Below are 7,557 nucleotides of genomic sequence, written 5' to 3' on the forward strand. Positions count from 1 at the left end.
GGTAGCACATTCTCTATTTATTGCAGAGGTTCAAGGTTAAAATCCGACAGGCACACCTGGCTACCCCAGTAACATTCACCACAACATGCGCAGTGTGCTAAACGGCAGATGTAAAACAAACCACTGTCGCTCACAACGCACATTGCATGTTGGTGTCACGGTCAAAATTGTGTCAATTCCAGTAACACTATCCAGAAACTCCACAACGGAGACACGCACCCCCTGTACCAACGACGGAGGCGCAGGGACAGATGCTCGATTACGTTGGAATCGATCTGCAGACGGCCAGCAGCTCCGTGTCGCCTTATCTCGATCCCGCGATCCCTACCAGGTGATAGTCCGCATCGAACCAAACCCCCGGCAAGGCCATCGTCTACTTAACGATGAGAGAAAACTCACACGAAATGTCGTTTTCAATGAATAAGCTTTTAATGAAGAAATACAACTATACAATTCAAAACATAATACAATTAAAAGCTGTTTCATTTTCAAACTTCAAGACGGAGCATCGGGAGCTTGCGTGGAGGCGTCGTTCGCGTGCAATTTTTTTCGTGACTTTCCTGGCCCAAGGCCGCAAATGGTTGTGAGGGGCGCCGCAGGCGGTCAGGCTTGCTTCAACTCTTGGTCGTGAACATCCAGACGTGAATCAGCAAGGAGCATTTCATGTCCTAGTTCGAGAAAATCTACGTCAACACGTAATACAAAACTACAATTCGTGTTGCAGAGAATGAACCTCCTCTACGTGTAACCTTTGAGTGGTGTGCCACGTAACTGATTAATGATCCGAGTATGCTCCTTATTTCAAAGACGATGAGTTGCTGCAGAGGGAGATGCTTCCTGAAAACACAAAAATACCCTTTGACCTGTATCACAAGAACAATGAGTCTCACCTGAGTTCTCTGTACAGGTTACTTCCAAACACACACACACACTTTGTCCTAACATCACTTATTCAATGTTTGACCCTTATAGACAAAATTTTACATGTATGCACACAATCAGACAAGTATTCATTCTAAATTGAATTACTGCACTGAAATATACTGCATCAGATTACATCGCATTAACAAGAAGCTATTTTTAAAAAATACGCACCGTCTGCTTAACAGTGTATGTACAACGTACTATTGTTGCGTCATTCAAAACGAGTAGGCCATTGCATGCTGGCGTCTGGGTCAAAATTTATCAAATTCGAAACATTGCCTACAAACTCCACAACTAAGATGCCACATCAACCATCGCCCCCTACTGACAGGCTCTTGTCCACATGCAGGCCGGTGCAGGGCCACCACCTTGTACCACACAGGGGCAGCTGCTTCTTGGGGATGCTCTTCGTGTGTATGAGACGATACAAGACTCCGAATTGCCAGAGGCGATTAAGCAAGCACCATATAAGTGGAATAATTGAATAACAAAAATCACGACGTTTCGGCCACAACACAAGTGGCCTTCATCAGGTGAAGGGACCGTGCTGTCATGATGAAAGCCACTTGTGTTGTGGCCGAAACGTCGTGATTTTTGTTATTTTATCTTTTTACCTACGTGACTTTACCGAATAGAACCAAAGAGTATGGATCCTTGCAGTCACGAAAGCTTCAAATTTAGAATGTAATTATTAAAACCGAGTGAATGCCTGGGAGCTTATTGGCTCTCGCTGCTGGTTAGAGATTAACCCAACCCACAGGTCCACAAAGACTGGCCGCTCTTACCCTGCAGGTTTAACCTAGGAGCTGAGTGTTCAACTTCACATTCTTGTCATTAAAGGCCTGTGACAAAGGTGCATCTATTGGAGCGACCAGAGTGGAGTCGGCTCCGGGAGAGGCAACCACCTCGCCCCACGCTGCTCCTCCACTTCGAGGTCTGCGGAGAACTTCGCCACCACCACCACCAGCGTGGCGATCTTCACGGCTGTGCTCACTGTGGTTCTGATGCTCACGCAGCCGGTGGTGGAACTCCTCGGAGGATCTCGGCGTGGGGGTTCGAACATCAACGGCTCCAACGCCACCACCACCACGATCAACAACTACTCGGGACTCGTGAAGGACGTCTCTCCACCGGCAGCGGTCGCCACCTGGGGACCGATGTTCACCAGCGGCCACGCAGACGGACAGGAGAGGGGCGGCCCAGCCTGGCCCCCCCGGGATGTCTTGGCTCATGGACAGCGCGCCGACTCCTCTCCTGCACGCTGCGGGTCAGCTGTGCAGTAGCCACAGTGAGGACATAGTGGACAGCGTGCTCCCTGCCCTAGTGCAGGCTATGGGTCAGCTGTGCAGTAGCCACAGTGAGGACATTGTGGACAGCTTGCTCCCTGCCCTACTGCAGGCTATTGGTCAGCTGTGCAGTAGCCACAGTGAGGACATTGTGGACAGCGTGCTCCCTGCCCTACTGCAGGCTATGGGTCAGCTGTGCAGTAGCCACAGTGAGGACATAGTGGACAGCGTGCTCCCTGCCCTGCTCCACGTCGTGCGTCAACTGTACAGCGGCTGCAAGGAGGCCATCGGCTCCACCGTGCCGCTGAACACCCCGCACATCGCCGTGCGTCTTCGGCGTTTCGTACGTCGCAGAGTTGAGTGAGCAACATCCATCGTCGTCATCGTCACCATCAGCCACGGTCAATCCACTGGCGGGTAGAGACTCCCCGTGCCGTCGCCACCTCCCACGATGCCGCTGTGCGGTGATCCATCCAGCACCTGACACGTGGAGCGATTTCATTGCTTCGTCTCCCCACTGGGCATCCTCTCGGATGACCACCTCGCCGCCCATCAGCATCACTCGCCCCCTTCACACCATAATCTTTGGTTCTATTCGGTAAAGTCACGTAGGTAAAAAACAAAACAAAAAATCACGACGTTTCGGCCACAACACAAGCGGCCTTCATCAGGTGACTTTACCGAATAGCACCTTGCAGTCACGAAAGCTTTAAATCTAGAATTGATAACCCCTTCACACCCTCCACCGATCACCCTCAACTCCACCCGCGGTGTTTTCAGCAGCCTGGTTGGGCACTGGAACGGTATCCTGGACAGTGCCGGATTAAGCTCGTGCGGGTCTTGTGGCATGTATTATAAAGGTGCCCAAAATAAAATAAAAAAACACAATTATTAAAACGCAAAGTTTACACATTTACCGGGTCACCATTTGACTTTGTATTGTCTCGGAGGAAGTCCACCCACACCTCCACTTCCACAAACTGCTGGGAGTTGCCTCGCTCTGCCTCACAGTCAGAATTCTCCTCCTGCTTCACGTTGCCTCTGTCGATGTAAAGGTCCCATTTTCGAGTTGAATATTCATCTTCACATTTCACCTTCACTCCTTTGCTCTTCACTTCTTCACATTTCACCATCACCTCTTCATGTTTCACCCCGATACCTTTAAAAGTGTCCAAGCTGGGATTTTCTTCCGGTTCTTGTTTAATGAGGGATGGGCTCATGGTGGCACTTTGACTTTCACAAGCTGATTTCAGACTCCGCTCCTTGTGATCTTCTGATGCTTCTGTGTTCTCTGGTGTACTTTAAGTTGTTGTTGCTGTGCAAACGCCTTCCCGCACGGAGTGCACCTGAAGGGTTTCTCTCCTGTGTGTTCTCTGGTGTACTTGAAGATTTGATGAATCTGCAAACGCCTTCCCACACACACTGCACTTGAAGGGTTTCTCTCCCGGGTGTGTTCTCTGGTGTACTACAAGAAGAGATGAACGTACAAACGCCTTCACGCACAGAGTGCACTTGAAGGGTTTCTCTCCTGTGTGTGTCCCCTGGTGTACTACAAGAGTAGATGAATGTGCAAACGCCTTCACGCACACACTGCACTTGAAGGGTTTCTCTCCCGTGTGTGTTCTCTGGTGTATTTTAAGAGTAGATGAATCTGGAAATGCCTTCCCACACACAGTGCACGTGAAGGGTTTCTCTCCCGTGTGTGTTCTCTGGTGTATTTTAAGAGCAGATGACCGTGAAAATGCCTTCCCACACACACTGCACCTGAAGGGTTTCACTCCTGTGTGAGTTCTCTGGTGGGTCTGAAGAACTGATGGCCATGCAAATGCCTTGTCACACACTCTGCACTTGAAGGGTTTCTCTCCTGTGTGAGTTCTCTGGTGCTGTGTCAAATTTCCAGTCCAATCCGTGCTGTATGCACGCTGGTCGCAATGTTGACTTGTCGTACCGAGCTGCTGTGCTGACTGCCTTTGCTCCATCAGACCAGCGTCAGCTGCAGACAGAAAATAAGAATATCCACACCATCTACACGTCAGTATCGAGCCATGGAGGAATGAATATATACAGTCACACGTGACTTACACGTCTATATTCATTCATGTATTCATGACTAGCTGTACTACCCGGCTTCGCCCGGGACTTGGATCCACCACGTCCGGCCGCCTTTGTCTCCCCAGTGGCGATGTTCACACCACGACAGTTACTCGTTTGAGGCTGAGTCTACCTAGGGGAGGCCCAGAAGCGGTTCAAATAATCGTCACCGGTGGTGGCCATGAGCGGGAATTGAACTCGGGTCACCGGGTTCGTAGCATGGCGTAGCGTTAACCGATACACTACAATGCGTTATGCTTACACACACAGACACACACAGACACACACACTGACACACACACACAGACACACACACAGACACACACAGACACACACACACAGACACACAGACACACACACACAGACACACACACACAGACAGACACGCACACAGACACACACACACACAGACGCACACACACAGACACACACAGACACACACACACAGACGCACACACAGACAACGCTAACTGCTACACTACAATGCGTTACGCTTCCACATGCGAGGGTCACGTGACAGATTTGACGTCACAGCTCACTTGCCGTGCAAAAAATCTATACATTATTGAGCTCCCCCCCCCCCCAACAAAAACACAAAAGTGTATTTGTATAATGTTTGCATGGTGTACAGTCTGGAAAGTACCCACATGGCAAATTTCCAGTTTGTTGCATGTCGGGAAGTACGCTAAACATTTTGAACAGACACCACACACAATCACAACTTTGCCTTTTATATATATTTGGAGATGCAGTGAAAAACTTTCCCAAAATTCATCACGCGGTTTCAGTTTTTTGATTTTCAGTTTTATTTATTTTGGTTATAGTCCCGTGAGCCATTCGGCTCTCGAATCGGGTGCAACCACAACAAGCAACAAAACAAAAACACGACCAAGAAAAACATCTTACAGTGACTATGTGTGACTGTGCAAACAGCACTGTCATGGCACGCAATGAGAGGGCAAATGTCATAAATATTCCTGTAAGCCCTCGCATCTTCAACATTAATGTTGCCATAGAAACGTTGTGGGGTGTATTGCTTCATTTAAAAAAAGAAATATTATTACCTGTTATTTTAATTTAATTTTCTATCTACGTGACTTCACCGAAAGAACCAAGAATATAAATTCCTGCAGTCACCAAAGTTTTAAGTCAAAACATTCACACACGTTGACAAAGCCTCACCTTGTGTTGTTGTGGGCAGGTCGCTTCTGATAACAAGAGCGGTATAGTAGCTCAAGCGGGCTTGGCCTGCTAACAAAAGAAAATAAAAACTGCGTGAATATTTACAATAAAACAAAGTTACAAAGTGGCGAGCCGGGTGAAGACAAATTAAACTTAAGAGAGATAATTAAAGTGAATGCAATCAGGCGAGGGCAGGAGGCAAGGCCCCGCATGGCTAGGCCCCGCGTTGTAAAGTTCCAACCTGGACATCGATTCCCATGCTCGCTGCTACTCAACTGACATCTCTACGAGAGAGAGGCTCTACCTTGGTAAACAACAACAACAACCACCACCACCACAACGACCACCACCACCACAACGATGAGAATTTCTCACCTCGGATTTCAATGCAAGAGCGCAGGCGGCAACAGGTAGTATGACGTCACTTCCCCTGCACGAGCGGCTCTCCAACTGAATAAATTATATTCTTAGTTTTTTCGGTAAAGTCACGTTGAAGAGAAACAACAAAATATATATAAAACAATAAAAAATTCTCACGACGTTTCGACCATAACTCAAACGGTCATCATCAGGTGACCGTTTGAGTTATGGTCGAAACGTCGTGAGAATTTTTTATTGTTTTATATATATTTTGTTATTTTGTTGTTTCTCTTCAACGTGACTTTACCGAAAAAACTAAGAATATGAATTACTGCAGTCACGAAAGCTTTAAATCAAAATTGAATAAATTATGTTAATGAGGCCGGCCCACATGTCGAGGGATGGGGCGTGGGCGCTGAACCCGTCGCAATAAACTCGCGACGGCTTTAACGGACACATTATGTTAATGAGCCACCAGTCACTGGGCGTAGCTTTGCCAAATAAGGATTGCCACTGGAACTATATCGGCAGTGACCCAAGCGGAGGTGACATCACGCTCAAGAGCGCGGTGGACGGGGGAGGGGTGAATACCTTGGTGACATGACGTCACTAGCGAGGTACGCCTCCCCCTGGCGTTTCACGCCGATGAGGTAATGCTGAGTGGCGACGTCACAGAGTTGGAGCTTAAGTTGATTTAGATTCATTTTCCATTGCTCCCTCCCTTGGGTGTGTGAGCTTAGCAACAACGTGGACATTATTGTGTATACACTGTGTGTGTGTACAGTGTGTGTGTGTACACTGTGTATACACTGTGTGTGTCACTGTGTGTCGCTGTGTCACTGAGTACCTGGTGCGGTGTGTAAATATCGCCACTAGGGAGACAAAGGCGGTCGGGCGTGGTGCTGGCCACCGACCCCCTCGTGTACCGTTCCGGCCTTCATAGGTGCTCGCTAACAGCACTTGCCCCTACAGTCTGTTAAGGCTATACGGGGGATCTTTGTCTTTGTGTCACTGTGCCTGGCACAAGCGTCGTGGTGACGTCACCGCCACTTAGTGGCGAATGGCGGTTGTTGTTGTGTCACTGTGTATACTATGTGTGTGTCACTGTGTGTGTGTGTCACTGTGTGTGTCACTGTGTGTGTACAGTGTGTGTGCACACTGTGTGTGTCACTGTGTGTGTGTACAGTGTGTGTATATACACTGTGTGTACCCTGTGTGTGTACACTGTGTATATACACTATGTGTGTACCCTGTGTGTGTACACAGTGTACACACACAGTGTACTGTGTACACTGTGTGTGTACACTGTGTACACTGTGTGTGTGTACATTGTGTATACACTGTGTATAAACTGTGTGTACACTGTGTGTGTACAGTGTGTGTGTACACTGTGTGTGCACTGTGTGTACATTGTGTGTACACTGTGTGTGTACACTGTGTGTGTACACTGTTTGTGTCCGAACCCCCGTCAAGGCCATCTACTTAATGACGAGAGAAAATTCACACGAAATGTCCTTTTCAATCAAGTCTTCCAGATGTAAATTGATACAAGCTTTTAATGAAGAAATAAAATCATCTAATTCAAAACACAACACAATTCAAAGATGTTTCATTTTAAAACTTCAAAACGGAGCATGGGGTACTTGCGTGAATGCGTCCTTCGTGTGCAAATGTTGTGACTTTCCTGGCCTGAAGGCCGTCAACGTGTTGGACC

General features: G+C 48.0%; 1 long non-coding RNA gene across 3 annotated transcripts; it reads right to left on the bottom strand.

The window, feature by feature from the left end:
• Positions 1 to 405: 405 nt before the first annotated feature.
• LOC142918285 (uncharacterized) lies at positions 406 to 4,205 on the bottom strand. Of its 3 annotated transcripts, none has more exons than XR_012937462.1 (2): positions 4,159 to 4,205; positions 406 to 837 (listed from the first exon to the last, which is right to left on the bottom strand). It is a non-coding gene; the product is annotated as an uncharacterized LOC142918285 (long non-coding RNA). The 3 variants fall into 3 exon arrangements; XR_012937460.1 differs by lacking the exon at positions 4,159 to 4,205 and adding an exon at positions 3,975 to 4,150; XR_012937461.1 differs by lacking the exon at positions 4,159 to 4,205 and adding an exon at positions 1,710 to 2,287.
• Between the last annotated feature and the right edge of the window lie 3,352 nt (positions 4,206 to 7,557).

Source organism: Petromyzon marinus, unplaced genomic scaffold (genome assembly GCF_048934315.1).
Source record: "Petromyzon marinus isolate PM22_M1 ecotype Great Lakes invasive population unplaced genomic scaffold, UKy_Petmar_22M1.pri1.0 PM_G_Scaffold_6, whole genome shotgun sequence".
Taxonomy (NCBI): domain Eukaryota; kingdom Metazoa; phylum Chordata; class Hyperoartia; order Petromyzontiformes; family Petromyzontidae; genus Petromyzon; species Petromyzon marinus.